Source organism: Trachypithecus francoisi, unplaced genomic scaffold (assembly GCF_009764315.1).
Source record: "Trachypithecus francoisi isolate TF-2019V2 unplaced genomic scaffold, Tfra_2.0 Lachesis_group17, whole genome shotgun sequence".
NCBI classification, from domain to species: Eukaryota; Metazoa; Chordata; class Mammalia; order Primates; family Cercopithecidae; genus Trachypithecus; species Trachypithecus francoisi.
This window is the reverse complement of record NW_022681462.1, coordinates 21,208,313-21,223,853: the sequence shown is the minus strand read 5'-3', so window position 1 is coordinate 21,223,853 and position 15,541 is coordinate 21,208,313. Positions and strand designations below refer to the sequence as shown.

Sequence of the window (15,541 nt, the reverse complement as noted above, 5' to 3'; positions counted from 1 at the left end):
TACTGTAGGCAGTTACAACACAATGGTAAGTATTTGTGTATCTAGACATAGAAAAAATACAGTAAAAATATAGTGTTATAATCTTATGGGACCACCATCATATATGTGGTCTGTCATTGACCAAATCATGCAGCATGTGACTGTATCTGATCAACTCTTCCAGGAGCACTGACTTTTAAAAAGAGGAGACATATTAGTCAAATCAATCTTTAAATGATTGAACTTCAGGCAAAGAGGAGTAGGGGAGGATATGTAAGTGGCCTGGTGAGATTTGGGGCAGTGAGGCCAGCCTCACTTCATGCCCGTACGTTAGCTTGCCTTGCCTTTCAGGCTCACGTAGACTGTGGCTATTTTGTCCTGCAAACACAGGACACAACAGATGTGTGTAAATGTGTGCATGTGTATCCATGTCTTCTTGTTAGGTCGCTGTTTAACTTGCATGCATCTGTGTAACTAATTTTGGCCCATAAGGCCATGACGGGCGGAGGGGATCTGCCTTTTGAAGAACCTCTGTGTGCAGAGGCCCGATATGGTATCACGTTCACATGTTCCCAGCATCCAACTCCAGAGCAGTCACTTTCATCTTCTCACCCCTCCATTAACACAGTGGGGAAGGGCTGAGATATCTCACGTAAACCCTCCCAGGGCTGCAATTTGGGAGCAAAATAGGATTCATTTTCTTGACACTATATTTCACCATTTACAAATGGTAACTATTGCCTGTGGGACTCTTGAGAAATCATGAAGTGTTAATTAGCAGAAGCACTGTGTATTTAAAATATATGGCACGCTTAAATAACTATTACTTTAAACCTACTTTGCAGAGTTGAGAAACCATCTGGTCCAAAAATGTGTGGACTTGAATTTTGCTGCACATTTTAAAAGAAAATTTTAAATGCTTTTAGAAATGGTCATTTTGTATTATTTTAGTTTCCTTAAGTATGGAAATGGAGGCTGGAAATGGAAGCGTGGAAGCGGGCAGTGACCTGGCTGTGGTCACTGTCTGGGCTACTCTAGTTGACGTCTCCATCTCTCAGAAACAAGGTTTAAATAGCTCCTGATAGTCCAAGGGGGTATTTAGAAAGTGAAAGGACTGGAACTGCAACTGTGGTTGTTCCTTAGAAGCCACACATTTCAAAACTGTTGACCCCAACGACTCTGGATTCTTTTGGATTAAAACTAAAAAGGAAGCATGTCCTGCCATATTTTGCAGAGGTGTGGAGTACAGAAACCAAAACCCAGGCCAGTCACTGACAACTAAGTGTCCATGAGTCTTTTTTGGACAAAGCACACCACTCTTCGCCTTGGTTTCTTCATAAGTTCAATGAAGGGGTCGGGAAGAGGTTGGGCCATGTTTCAGTCAGGGCCTAACAAGGTAAATAGAAATTTCTTCAAGTGTTTCAACAGAGGGAATTTAATGCAGAAAATTTACACAGGTAATGAAGGAACTGAAAACCAACCAACCAACAAACAAGCCTTGGGGAGGTGGCCCAGAGACTTACCCTGAGGCAGAGGGAGGAAGGAGATCATTCCAACCCAGGGGCCAGGGTCACCCTGCAGAAACTGGAAGAAACATGGTGGGCCTCTGGCAGAAGCTGGGACCATGGAGGAGATATTTCTTGAGACAGTGCGTGAGGGAAGGAATGCCCTGGCATCTTCTCTCGTCTTCAGGCAGTGCCTCTAATTGCCCCGAACCCAGCATGGAGCCAGCTGCCATGGGAGCCTGCAGGGGTCAGCAGGAAAGGCTGAGGAGTGGGTAGGCCAGTGAAGGCCCAGCCCAGGCTGCCTTCGAAGTCCCTGTAACTCTGACATTCAATGAGAGCTGGAAGCTCAGCGTATCTTTGAGAGTTTGCCAGTGGAAAACCATGCCAACAGGCCTGAGTGATCTTCAGCAAGGCTTCCCTACTTCCCCACCATCAAAAATAAACATTGCCAAGGTGCCTTTTCTGCACTGGACTTGCCTATGTGGGAGTAAGACAAGGCAAGTCCTCAAGGAAAGTGTCTGTGTGTGGGTAGGAGGAGGATGAGAAGGAGGAGATAGAAGAGGGTTTATGCCTGTGGGTGGAAAGGGACACATGAAGCCAGACCCAAAGGCACAGACATCAAAGGGCTTCTCCCATGAGCGGGGATGGTTACTGTCTGTGCAAAAAGTATATATCCCATCATAAACTAACTCACAAAATGGCAATGTCCATAGCATATTTTTCTAGAACATTTAATGTATTTTCACACACAATACCTTTTTCAGAGAGTGTCTTTAATCAATACCTGTCAAACTGGATTGATTTGGTATCCACTCACCTAATGCACCTCTTCTCGAAGGAGGACAAGTGGCAGGCACACTCTGACATCAGCCCAGGACTGACTCCTCACACATGTATCTCAGCCGTGGTGAAATTTGAGGTGCAGACTGACCCCCACTGTGGGCTTCAGGTTCTTTATCTGTAAAGCGAGGGAGTCAGGTATATGCTAAGGGCCTTCTCGACTCTGTCACACTCTGCCAGAGCCCAGCCCAGAAACCCTGGCAGACAGATACTGGAAATGGCCCTTTAAGGCACCGGGAAAGAGAGCACATACAGGCCGTGGCCTATGAGGTCCAGACAGAGGGCACTGCAGTGGCCTCAGGGACAGACAAGAGTGACCAGCAGAAGCTCCAGGCATTTACTTGCCTTTCTTGAATATGACATGGGAAGAATGCAGAGCACAGCAGTGTTTCTCTGAATTCGCTTTTCTCTGCTATGCCCTTGCCCTTGAACCTCACAAAGCTTCTCCTCTCTCAACAAAAGGCCCCTACAAATCCACGGACTTCCTCGAAGGTCCCATCCTCCTGTTCTTATCCTGTCTCCCTTGCCTGGCAATTCTGCATTCTATAGAGACAGAGTCTCCCTCTGTCGCCCAGGCTGGAGTGCAGTGGCCCAGGCTGGAGTGCAGTGGCACGATCTCGGCTCGCTGCAACCTCCGCCTCCTGGGTTCAAGCAATTCTCCTGCTTCAGCCTCCCGAGTGGCTGGGATTACAGGCGTGCATCACCATGCCCAGCTAACTTTTGTATATTTTAGTAGACAGGATTTCACCATGTGATCTGCCCACCTCAGCATCCCAAAGTGCAGGGATTATAGGCATGAGCCACCGCGCCTGGCCAATTCTGCATTCTAAAGATCCAAGGAGCCAGTGAGTCAAGGCAGGTTTTTCTGGGAGTTCAGGGAAGAAAAGGGTCTGAACGAGTGGAAAATCTGGGAATACTCATACAGGAGTCATTTTTGTCCTGACTCATCTACAGAGATGAGTAATAGCAGCAAAAGAAGGCAGTTTAGTGGTGAATGGGAGGCGCTGGAGCCCAGGAGAGGGAGAGGGAATTAGGTGTTGGGGATTGGAGGGATGGATGAGGAAGGGGAAAGTTCTGCTGGATCCCAGCCACAGAGGCAGGATCACATATTGGGGAGTGTTAGGGCTGGTGTGGGCTTTGTCTGGAGTGAGCGTTTCATGTAAAAGAGTGGGAGATGATTTAATGGTAGCTCAAGGAGCTTGAAAGTCACAAGATAACTTTATCCTATTGTCCTGAAAGAAATGGCACCGTCCCAGTCTTCCTGCTCTGAGTCTATGGCAGACACTGGAAATCAATCCTAGCATTCTTCCCACGGAGTGAAGAAGGACTGAAGCCCTTCAAAGGTAGCCACTACCAGTTGATCAGAGCCTGTACGTGGTATAAAGCTTTGTGACCATTTGGCTGTGGACCACAAGAAGTCATGGATGGTTTTTCTGGAGCATTTTGAAATATAACCCTGTGTGTGGGATGTATTGTGGGGTGGGGGCTGGAGAGAGAGCAATGGGAGAATCCAGTGAGAATGTAGGCTAAGGGCCGTCTGGATCTCCTACCGATTCCTGTGTTGGGTTTGGTAGACTAGCTTTTTAAAAATGTTGACATAGGCTCTTTTAGTGGGTAAAGCTACCTCCCCCATCCTGGGGCCTACATGCCAGGGGCCTCTCCTCTCTTGTCTACCAAAATGAGCTTCTCAGTACCCAGTCACGGAAGAGCACAGGCTACATTAGAGGTGAGTTCTTGTCTTCTTTTTGGATCAAGTGTTTTTTGCCCATAAAAGCATTAACACAAAAGTCTGGATTTATACATTTCCATCAAGTTCATTGAAATTAGGAAACTGGAATTCTGTCACCAACATTTCCATTCTCCCAGGAATTATTCTGAGTCCTCCATAAGGCAGGGATCATAAAACCTTTCTTCCCCCCACTAGGAAAAAGGATGCAACTACTTCTTGGTTGACCCTGTTAGGGAGTGATGAACTGGAACAGTCAAAATCCATTAGCGTTGCCCGGGTGAGCCGCTATTCAATTCAGAAGCATTGATTGAGCCCAGGGACAAATGCCACTAAAGGTCAATGGCTTGCTTCCACTCTTTATCCCACAGCTGAAAGCTGGGCTCTCATATGCTGTCACAGGAGCCCAGCATTGTTGTGGCTGACTGGATCTACAACCTCTGTCCCTTTGTTTCCAGTGGTTTCCTTTGTCATCATGGTACTGCTGATGACAATACATTCTTAAACCTTGCTACTCAAAGTGTGGTTTGTGGACCAGCAACATTGGCATCACTGGGGGCCTTTGAGACACGTAGACTCTCAGCCCTCATCCCAGACCTGCTGAATCCGAATCTGCAGGTTAGCAAAATCCTCAGGTGGTTTGTATGTACATCGTGGTTGGAGAAGTGCCATGACAGTTTTGGAGGCCAGAAGTCCAAAATTATGGTGTCAGCAGGGTTGTGCTCCATCCAGAAGTTCTAGGGGAGAATCTTTCCATGCCTCTCCCAGCTTCTGATGGCTCCTGGTGTTCCTTGGCTTGTGGCTGCCTCACTCCATTCTCTACCTCCATCTTCACATGGCCATCTCCTCTGTGTCTGTGTCTTATAAGGACACTTGTGAAGGGATTTAGGGCTTACCTGGATGATCCAGGATGATTTCATCTTGAGATGCTTAACTTTATTACATCTGTGAAGATCCATTTTCTAAATTCACAGGTTCTGGGAGTTAGGACACACACACACATATATATATTTTTGGCAGGGAGTTGGGGAGGAATATTCAACCCAATACAGATTCCCTTGGAACATTCCCAGACAACATTCTTCCCAGGTCCTCACTTGTACTCACCTTCTCCAGCTAGTGCAGCCGAGTTTTCTGATTTACCCACACTGACTGTAAACTGTCAGATAAGACCAGCATTATTGAATGCTTCTTCTGTAACAGGCATTATCCTAAGTGTTTTACATGGATGAACCCATTTAATTGCAACAGCCCCTTGGGGTGGCTACCATAATTACCACTCTACTTTACAGATGAGGAAACTGAGGTACAGGGTGGTTCAGTAACCCTTGAAGCTTGGAAAAGTACACCCAAAATATAAACTAGGCAGACTGCAGGAAACTGAGGTACAGGGTGGTTCAGTAACACTTGCAGCCTGTGAAAGTACACCCAAGATATAAACTAGGCAGACTGCACTGTCTTTGTTCTTCACCCTTATGGGATAATGCTTCTGAGATTACGAAGGGTTTCAAAGGTTATCTTCCCAACAGAAAGAAGAGGCAATAGAGGAGAGAGATGACATCAAGGGACTTTGTTCCACTTTCTGGAGAGACTTGGGCACAAAGAAAGACAAGATACAGTGTGGACGTCTGTCCTGTCCGCACCCAACACTGCATAAAGTTTGGGGCCCCCCAGCTGTTGGCATGTGGAGGATGTAGAGCACATCTCCCTCACCACTGAGTGGCTGGCACCTAGTACAGTGCCTCGCCTCTGTATCAGAGGAGCACAAGCACGGCTGTGGCCGGCAGCAACCCTGAGTCCTGCAGCCTTGAGGGGGGCCCAAGTCAAGGAGACCCCAAAGCAAAAGCAGAGAGCCTGGCAGGGGGGCCAAGAGCCACAAGAGAGATGACAGCAGGCCTCCTTGTGGGGAGCTTGGAGGAGCAGCCCAGGGAGCCATGCAACCTGGCATGTGAGTTCTGGAAAACCCACATGCATGGTGTGTGGCGGGGAGCAGTGTGGGGCTGGGTGAGGGCAGAGACATACCTGCCCTGGGCAGGTGCACTGCTTCATTAGGAAGCTAGCAACTCAGCCAAGTTCTGAAGCCCTCATGAAGGCTACCCAGAAATGCAGGGGGAACATTTTTATGGCAATGGTACTTCAATGGCCGCCATTTAGAAATGAGCACACAGTGGTGGAGGGGCTCACCCAAGGCCACACAGCTGCTGAGGCCCTCACTCCGCAGCACGCGGTGGGCCCTGGAATGACAGGCGCATGGCAGAACAGTGCCTGGCACAGTGCTTGGACAGAGAAGGCACTTGAAAGTATGTATATTGAGTCCACCCCAACACCTTTTTCATTTAACACCACGAAGGTACATGTTTCCACAAGACAGCTTTTAAGGCCTATGCCATGTGTACATCATGCAAGGTCGTTAGGTGGATATTCACTATGGCCTCATCACTGGGCACTTTTAGTCCATACGCTGCCTTGGGCTAATGCATTCCATTTGTTTGCTAACCAGTATATGAAGCCTCATTGAATGTGCTTGAAATGCCTTAAGTGGTGAGAGGTGGGGTCTCCCCTTGCATTTACCCTCCTTATGCCATTCATGATTTTTGGCCTTTGTTTGTAGCCCTTTGCCATTTTTTTTCCTCCAGGCCAAAAATCTGACCCCATTCTTTGAGTTCCAAGCTCAAAGAAGATCCTCCTGAGGTGCAAGTGTGTCAGGAGACGGCTGGGCACAGCATTTTGTGCTTGTAATTAATGGCCGTGTCAAGGGGGTCAGGGAATTTGCTGAAAAAACCTGTAACCCAGTCCAGACATTCTCACCAGGCATGCAAACAGTGTTGTCACCAACACCGGGGGCTGCAGATTACCTGCTCAGACGGAAAAGCAGAGCCCACCATTTAGAGTGCGTATCAGCTAAAAATCTACCTATGTCTTGTAGTGCAGAAATTCAGCAGCAGACATAACCTGCCTGATTTTATTCAACTCGTTTCAGATTCGTTGATGTTCCCTTGAGAACATTTGATGGAGCAGTCAGCCCAGATGTGTGCTTGCTGACTAGATAAAATCCAGACTGTGATAAAAAAAAAAAAAAATTCAGTTGTTGCAGTGTTAAGAACCCATATGAGGAATGATTTAATAGTAGCACCTAACATTTATGGAGTCCTTAGTATTTGTCGGACCCCGTGCAAAGCCTGTGCTTTCATATATTATCTTATATAATCCTCTGAGGAGGGACTGTTCTTCTTCACATTGGACAAAGAACCTGGGGTTTAGAAAAATGAAGCAACTTGTTCAAGGTCACAGAACTAGAAAGAGGCAGAGCTGGGATTCATTCCTAGGCCCTTCATGCCATTCAGAGCCTGGATTTGTAGCCATGGTGCTGTATGGTGGAACCAATTCCCTGGGTCCTTCATGTGGAGAAATAGTTTGGGGCCTCTATGGAGTTATTTACCCCCTCCCCACCATAGTTCTTAATTTTCTCTCTACTCCCAACTTTGGGAAAACACAGGGCAGAATCAAATGGCAGATTTGGGAGTGTTCTTGTAGAGAGAATATAGGGGATGGGAACTAGCATTGATTGAGCACCTACTATGTGCTATGTCCCTCTGGAGAACAAAAGCCCTTGTGGTTTTCATGGGCTGAGCCTGATCAGAAATATAGGTGGTGGGTCAATTTCCATTTTTATGTCATCTTGTTGCCTCTCATCTTAGTCTGGTCTTGCCTTATGACATTAAGCTCTTATTTCACAGTAGAAGAAGATGCTTCCTCAGCAGATGTACTGAGATATACACTGAGTGAAAACCTGTTTGGGGGCCATGCATATCAGTCTGCCTTGTTGTAACTCTCAGGACACTGTACTGGGCAGAAGCATGGATTGATAGCCAACAAATCTGATCTACTGATAAGCCCTGAATCCACGTGTCAAGGGGCTCTCCCAAGGCCCTCATGGCCTGTTTCTCTTGTCTCATCCTTCAGCTCCCTGACCCAGTAGATGATATGCCATCCACCATGTAAAAGGCAGTCCCAAAGTAGTGACACCAATTTCTAAGTTGAGTTCCTTACTTCATTGATTCTAAGACACACATTTTCCCCCGCATTTCAACATCTTTGAAGTTGGGATGTGTCCCTCAATCAATGATGACTTATAATTATAGTTAGCAATGTTTTTTTTCTTTCTCAGTAATATTTAAAATAATTGGTGTGCCAGCCAATCAAGGATGTCTTAGAATTGAAGAATACAGTCATGCCAATGCTCATTTTATTTTTACCCCTCTATCAAATCAACACCTGGGCTTCGATCTCTCAGCCTTCACTTCTGAGATCTACATCAAAGAAAGATGTTCTGTGTGACTCACCTCCCATGCCATTCCTTTAAGCAGGAGATGTCCTAGAAGTGAGGCTGGCCTGGGTCTCCAGGATCTGATAGTCCTGTTATCAAATTGTTATCATGATGTGTATTTTTCATTCCCTCCTTCCTCTATCTTATTAATAGTTTTATGGCATTACAGGAAATTGCAAAGTGGGGGGTCATATTTTAAGATTTGTGGGCTCACTTAAGTATTTATTTCCTTGAGTCTGATGTTAGTCACCAATCACTCCACCATCCAGAAATGAGTTTGATTGAATTTTAAGTTTTCTGTAAATGGACTACCCATTTTAAAAATCTGCATGTGGGATTAGGCTGGTTTCCTTGATAATTGTCCTTTTGTATCTCTAATTTTAATTGGACTAATCATTAAGGTAATTTCTTTGTTCATGTTAGTACAGAAATTGCCTGGACATATTAAAAGTCACTATTAATTATGTGTGCACCACACTTGATTTCCAGAAAACATGTGGCTTTCTCATCACATTTTGCCGGAAGCTATTTTCCCTGAAGATTGTATCTTAGGGGACTTGATTTCACCTTATTTGAGAATAAAGGAAAACAATTAGAAATATCTTGAGAAAATACATTTCAGGGGAAGATAAATTATCTGGAGGACTCAAAAGGAGCATTTACCTCTGATAATAACCTGCTATAGGAACCAGAAGAATGTCAGAAAGCTGGTATCCTTAGTATATATGGCTCAAAAAGACATGGTTTCTAAGAAATAGAGTCATGGGAGGAGAATAGACTAAGATGAAAGATTTGAGGTGAAAATGGAGATAAAGTAAGGATAGTATGCAGAATGATAAAATGTTTAATATCAGCATTAAAATCCACATGAATTTTGCTCAATTAAAATCAGTGAAGTGGGAAATACTGACAAACTGTCAGAATGTAAGGAAAATGTCAACAACAGCACCAGTGAGACGATAACAATAGATTTAGAGAGCAGAGATCCAACATATGGATAACTGGTGATCCTGCAGGAGACACTAGAATAAGACTATTCTGACCTAAAGACAGGTGGGAATGTGTTTTTCAGGGTAGGTGACCTGCCATAACAACAGCCTCAGAAACTCCAATCAAATAGATGCTCAGTGGGCTGCTTGCAGTGACTTCCCGTTTTCTTCCATTTGGTGGCTGCGTCATTTCCTAGAGCCTGGAAGTTTCCACTGCATCCTCTGCCTCCAGCAGGGAGGCAAGGGAGGAGTAAGGGAGTGGAGAAGACACCTCTGCTCTTAATTGCTTTGGCTGCTGGGGATGACATTATTTCTGCTTACTTTCCACTGGCTTACATTCCCTAGGGTCCTGTCCAGACAGAAGCGGGGCTGGGAAACATGGGCTCCCAGGAAGAAGAGGAAATGGGTTTGGGGAGCACATAGCATTGTCTCTGACACATGGATATGCAAACATACACACAGAAGTATACAGAAGGTAAAATAGTTCTTTCCTTAATATCCCCATAATAAAATCCAATAAGTGAAGTGGAAAATACTGACAAACTGTCAGAATGTAAGGAAAATGTCAACAACAGAATCAGTGAGACGATAGTAGATTTAGAGAACAGAGATCCAACATATGGATAACTGGTGATCCTGCAGGAGACACTTAGAATACAGAGTCATCGGAGAGAGGAGTGAACAGTCAAACAACATCTCTCCTATTTTTGCTGTCCTAGGAATGGACAGTCAAACAACATCTCTCCTATTTTTGCCATCCTGTTCTTAACACCCTATCATGGCCTGAGCCTCACTGCTCAGGCTTTTGAGGTGTCTCCACATGGATGTTCCAGAGCCCCATGTGAGCCTTTCGACCTCCTACCCTTAACATACTCCCTCTGCTTCCCACCATCTCCTCTCTCTGGGCCTACTAACTTTCCTCCTTCCCCTCCTCCACACCAGCACTCCCAAGTCTCATTTCAGTTTTGAATGTTCACAGCTTCCGCAGTCTGGAGAGGGGAGGGATAGTGCAGGATTACCCTCCAGTTTACATGCAAAATGTTCCTATTTTCTCTTATACCCAAACAGTGGGGGGAAATGCCCAATAAAAAGAACCCACAAAACAACTTCAACCTTAATGTGCCAAATGAGCATTTATTCCCACCTCTTATGGCTTAGGATATGGCTTATTCTATTAGACAAAAAAGGATACATACCCAATAGCTATTTCCTGGATTTCTTGACAGGGGGTGGTTGGGGATGGGGACAAGACAATCCTGTCACATGATCCAATGAGTTACACTTTACCTTCCTATTGAAGGACAGATGCTCTCAGATTGGGCCAAGGAGCGGAATCAACTGTTTCATGTTTGAATTTGATTGAGGTGAAACTTTTCAAAATATAGCTCCGTTGACTTGCCTGAAGGCAAAAGGCAGGCAAGGTGACTGCTTAAAAGTATCTGTGACTGGATTCCAGGACAGCCTGAGGTGCAACAGTAAATCAGGACAGCTCAATTAGACAGCCTTTTGATGGGCTTTTATCCGCATAGTCTCCCAGTTTGACCTTTTTACTGAAGGCACTGAGTGTGGGAAGACTGAGCCCAGCCATCCTGCTAGCTCAGCATTGTCTCTGCATCACCAGGGCTTCCCCAACAACCTTTTCTTTCCTTTCACGAAGGCATGAGGTCCACGTGGTTTTGTGATCAGTGGCAGAGGCTGCTGATGAGTGGGTTAAAGCCCAGTGCTGGAGCCTCGAGGTTAGGACCCCCTGGTCACTTTCATGAACCTCCACCAGATCACTATGCCCCAGTCTTGTAATCATCTCTCTGTGAGCCACCCCCCACGCCCCTGTCCTGGGCCTTTTGAGAAATGGGATTGCAGTTGCATCCCTTTGTGTCCCCAGTGGCGAGCCAGGTCCTGACCATGGCAGATCTTTTAGTGGAAGGATTGTATTGAGTCCATATGAAGCAAGTCTCATAGATGGCTGTACCCACACTGCAGTGACTGGCAGCCCTGGAAGTGCAGGTGGGTGACCCACCACCAGCTGTCACCACTGCAGCCCACCTGTCCTCTTGAGGGGCCAGCGGATCTTCTATACCTAAAAGCTCAGCTCACTTTGTCAGAGCGAGTCCCAGAGGTGCCCACTCTCTCCCTTGCCTCCTAATCCGCATTTCTGTGCTGGGAAAGAGCTTGGTTCTGAGCCCTGCATGCCAGAACTAGGAAGTAGAATCATCCTTTCTGGTGCTGGCCAAGTCCTCAGGGCTTCCACTAGGAATATAGAACTTGGGCTCTGGCCATTTGCTGATGTCCATTCCCCTCCCCTCCCCACTTCCTACCAGGCCCCTGGCATCTGCTCACCTTTGTTTGAATGAGGGGCAGAAAGTGTGGTGAAGTAAAAGGAGAACAGGCTCTGGAACTAGAGGGGTTCAAACCCAAGCTCTGTTGTTCACCAACTCTGCAGCCTGAATCAAGTCACCCAGGTTCCTGCAGTCTCAATTTCCTCTCCCGAAAAACCAGGATGCTGGGTCCTTCACTGCAGGGCTGGGCATAGCACTGGGCACTTATTGGAGTTTCACAGCTTTTGTAGATGGAATAATGTCTTTCTTCAGGATCTAACTCAGGACTTTGGTCCTCATAATGTGCACCCAAGGTTTCCAGTCTCCCTTCCCAAAAAGCGTTGAACACATTCATTTCTGATCACCTCGGCATTCATTGTCGGGGCCCTGTAGTGTGTTGGCCTTAATAGTTAATTACATATCTGCGTATATGTGCATGTATCTATGCATATTTCATTTACATGCATGTTTTTCATGAATACAAACATGACTGTGGGCCTCTAGCAGGCAAGGCCATGTCTGGTTTCTCCCAGCCATCTTCCCTCTCACATCAATTCCAGTTCTTGCTCACTCCTGAGCACCAACAGATACTTGACAGATTAACTGTTGATTTAGTTAGCGGGTATGGGAATGATTCCAAGTCCGTAAGAAAGAATACTCAGTCCATTCATTTCCCAACAGTCTAATTCCGGGATAGAAGAACAGAAAAACATTGCCTACCAATGATTAGGTTTGAGGCTGTTTGCTGGAGGGCTTTTAAAATTCACTGGACTTCATTAGGAATGCTTGCACCAGGGATGCCCAGAAATAAGTAACTTATGAGGCCTGCAGCAGTGAAGGGGTTAAAGGATTCTTCCAACTAAGATGGACATAGACTTTACCATCGCTGTCCTGCCTCTTTCTCTCTTTCTTCTTTTCAACTATTTTTGGCTTAAATGATCACAGCAGTTAATACATAATCTAGAACTTTGTAGAATTCAGAAGTATTTAAAGAAAGGATGATAAGCTTTCCCCATAATCCCACTGGCCAGAGGCATGAGCTTTCTCTTTATCTGAACACATCAGGCAGGGTGTGGTCCAGTCCCTTATTCAACTGTCTTCATTTATTCTGCGAAAGTAGCAGCAGCTCAGCCCTGATCGTCTCCTCTCTCACTTGTGGGAGTCTCATTCAGGGATCGGTGAGTCTGGCTTCTGACTTCAAGCCTAAGTCCTGGAGCAAATGCTACACTGTCCTTGTTGGGAGCTGACCCGTGGGACCAGGGCCTGGGGCTTTCAGAGGCCAGGACTGCTGACGGACCCATGGCCATGGCTGTTGGGGAGCACCTGGGAAGTGGCAGCTTGTGTCTTTCCACTTTGAGCTCTGGGTGCTGAGCCACACAGACTGTCTGTTTCTGTCTGGAGACTCCCCCACTGAAGTGGCAGGAGATGGCGCCTGCCTCTGCTCAGGGCACATGAAGCTTAAGTTGATTTTAACAAAAAGTCAGACAACTCGGGCATCTGTTACTCCCCTTATAGACCTTTGTTTCTCTTATAGCCATGAGGAACGATCCATAGAAATGCGATTTCATACTCCAGTGGTTACATGTACTTGGTCTTCAGTGGGACAGGGAAGAAGATGCTTGGTGACAGGAAGCGTGACTCGTGATGTGTAGTCTCCAGCTGCCATCTTACCAGGGCGAATCCCAGCAGGGACCCTGCTGAGGAGCTGCAGAGGTGTGAGGAAGTGAGCTGGCCAGGCTGAGAGGGAGCTCCTGGGCTCCTCTGTGCAGAGAGGAGGGTCCCAGGCGAGAGAGATGAGGGGGTGCTCAAGGGAGGAGGTGAGAGAGAGAAGAGGGCAGGGCTGAACATGGGAGAGCCAGGGGGGTTGCTGTGTGTGTTGTGTGGTATGTAATATTACCTTCTTCTCTGTCTTCCCATAATTAATGTCAGATTTGTTAATGTAAGAGTTGCAATCTGTTGCTGGGTTCTGCCTCAAGTTAGGCAAGAAGGAGTGGCTGAGGGGCCAGCCATTGGGTTATATACCAAGACAAGAGGTGATTTGGGCACTGAGGCACCTGCCATGCACTCCTCTATGAACACTCAGCACCTTAGCCTTCAGGGTCTGTCTCCTCACACTATCATGAGCTCCCCTCAGGCCTCACTTGCCGCTGGGACCTCAGGGCTGGACAGGGCTGCTTTGTTAAGTGGGCCCAGCTCTTCCCAATTTACTTTCAACTAACATTTGTTCAGCACGTAACTGGCACCAGGCTCTGTTGCAACAGGGAGGATAGAGAAATGCAGAGACACAGGCCGCCTGCCAGGAGCTCACGGTAATAGATTGTTGCTGCCGGGCTGCAAGTGGAATGGAAGAGGCAAGTAACAGTGATGTGAGAGCCCAGGGCGGGGGTGTAGGGGGCAGGCTTCCAGAGGAGAGGACACCTGAGCTGCAGGGAGGAGGTGAAGAGAGGAGGGTGTTCCTGGCAGACTCCAGCCCCAACCAAGAATCTGCTTTGTGCCTCTTGGGTCCTGGGAATAGCCCCTGGAGAGCGAGGCAAATGCAGAGAGGTCAGGGGGCTGGGAGTAGAGGTGTCACGTGAGTCCCAGCCTCATCCTACAGGGTCGCTGTCCTCAAGGAGAAGGGGCCGGGCAGAGGGAAAAATGCACAGCTCCCAGCTGGGCATCAATGGGCTTGGATTGTTAACATGGGGTGTGCATTTGGTTTGACAAAGCCCGTTCAGATTTAACATTTTATATTTGGAAAATGTGAAAAGTATACCTGCCATTTTGGTAATAAAGGCTAAATTTGATTAGGTTTTGGTTGGAAAAGCAGGGCTTTAAAGAAAAAAAAAAAAAAGTTTAGGAACACTGCCCCTGGCGACAGAGATGGATTTTTAGCAGGGCAGTGTCAGGCATGGGCCAGGAAGGACTGTGGACCAGAGATCATTAAAGGATGGAGAGATGGAGGCATGATTCAGGGCCTGGCACTGCGGGTGGAGAGATATTTAGGACATAAAACCAGAGACCTTAGTGACCAATTAAATGTGCAGGACAAATTGAGGGAGTCAAGGTGGGATCCCATGGTGGGATGCCTGGTTGGTAGGGGGCAGAGAGGAGGGGGCTGGGGAGGCTGTGGTGTGGGGTGGGCAGGAATGATGGTCCGTTTGCAGGTTGACTTTTAAAGAGGCTGCAGGACACAGGAGTAGGCAAAGTTCCCTGAGTGTTTTAATGTCCGGGCTCACAGTCCAGAGCAGCCAACAAGGACTAGAATGCACTGCCCTAACTCCTGCCGCCTCACAGCCCAGCGATTGCGCACCAAGAGCAGGGGGCGGGTGGCTCTGAGGGGGCTGTGCCTCTGGTGCTCTCTGAACCACCCAGGGGATGTCAGGCATCTGTTTTCACTATATGGGGCACCATGGCTCACACTGTCCCTTGCATCTCTGCTCTGCCTGAGGGATGTGGGGGCTGGAAGCTGGAGAGAGCTAGGTTCTCAAAGCATGTGCTGGGAAGCCGAAGGCTGCACAAGGGGTGATGCTGTGCTTGGTACAGCAGCTTCAGCAGGCTCAGAGGGTTCTGTCTGGCCAGGATTATCTAAACTCCCCCAGGACAGCAGCTAGGGCCTCACTAGAGCAGCCCTGGCATTAGGCCTCTTTCTCTTCCTTCTCTCATTAAAGCTTGCTGATCTGGTGCCTGTCCTGCCTGCTCAGCCCAACTCAACGATCAGAGGTTTGACAGTTTCATTGCCACAGGACAATGGTTTCTAGATAATACACTTGCCTCAAATACCTCTCAGGACTATTTTCGTTTTAATCAGGGCATAACACCATAACCCAAGGAATGTGCTCTGATGGGGAATTTCAGCAGCAGTGGGGGTTGGGGTGGGA

At 47.2% G+C, this 15,541-nt stretch overlaps 1 protein-coding gene across 2 annotated transcripts in view; it reads left to right on the top strand.

The window, feature by feature from the left end:
* Window positions 1–15,541, top strand: part of ADD2 (adducin 2) — a 111,401-nt gene that overhangs the window by 36,367 nt on the left and 59,493 nt on the right. Inside the window, exon 1 of one of the 2 annotated variants that reach the window (XM_033175009.1) lies at window positions 12,761–12,859. The exons of the other annotated variant lie outside the window; for it this stretch is intronic. The gene's annotated coding sequence lies outside the window, so the exon portion shown is untranslated. Of the gene's footprint in view, window positions 1–12,760; window positions 12,860–15,541 lie in introns of those variants that run through there. 2 annotated transcript variants of the gene reach the window in all.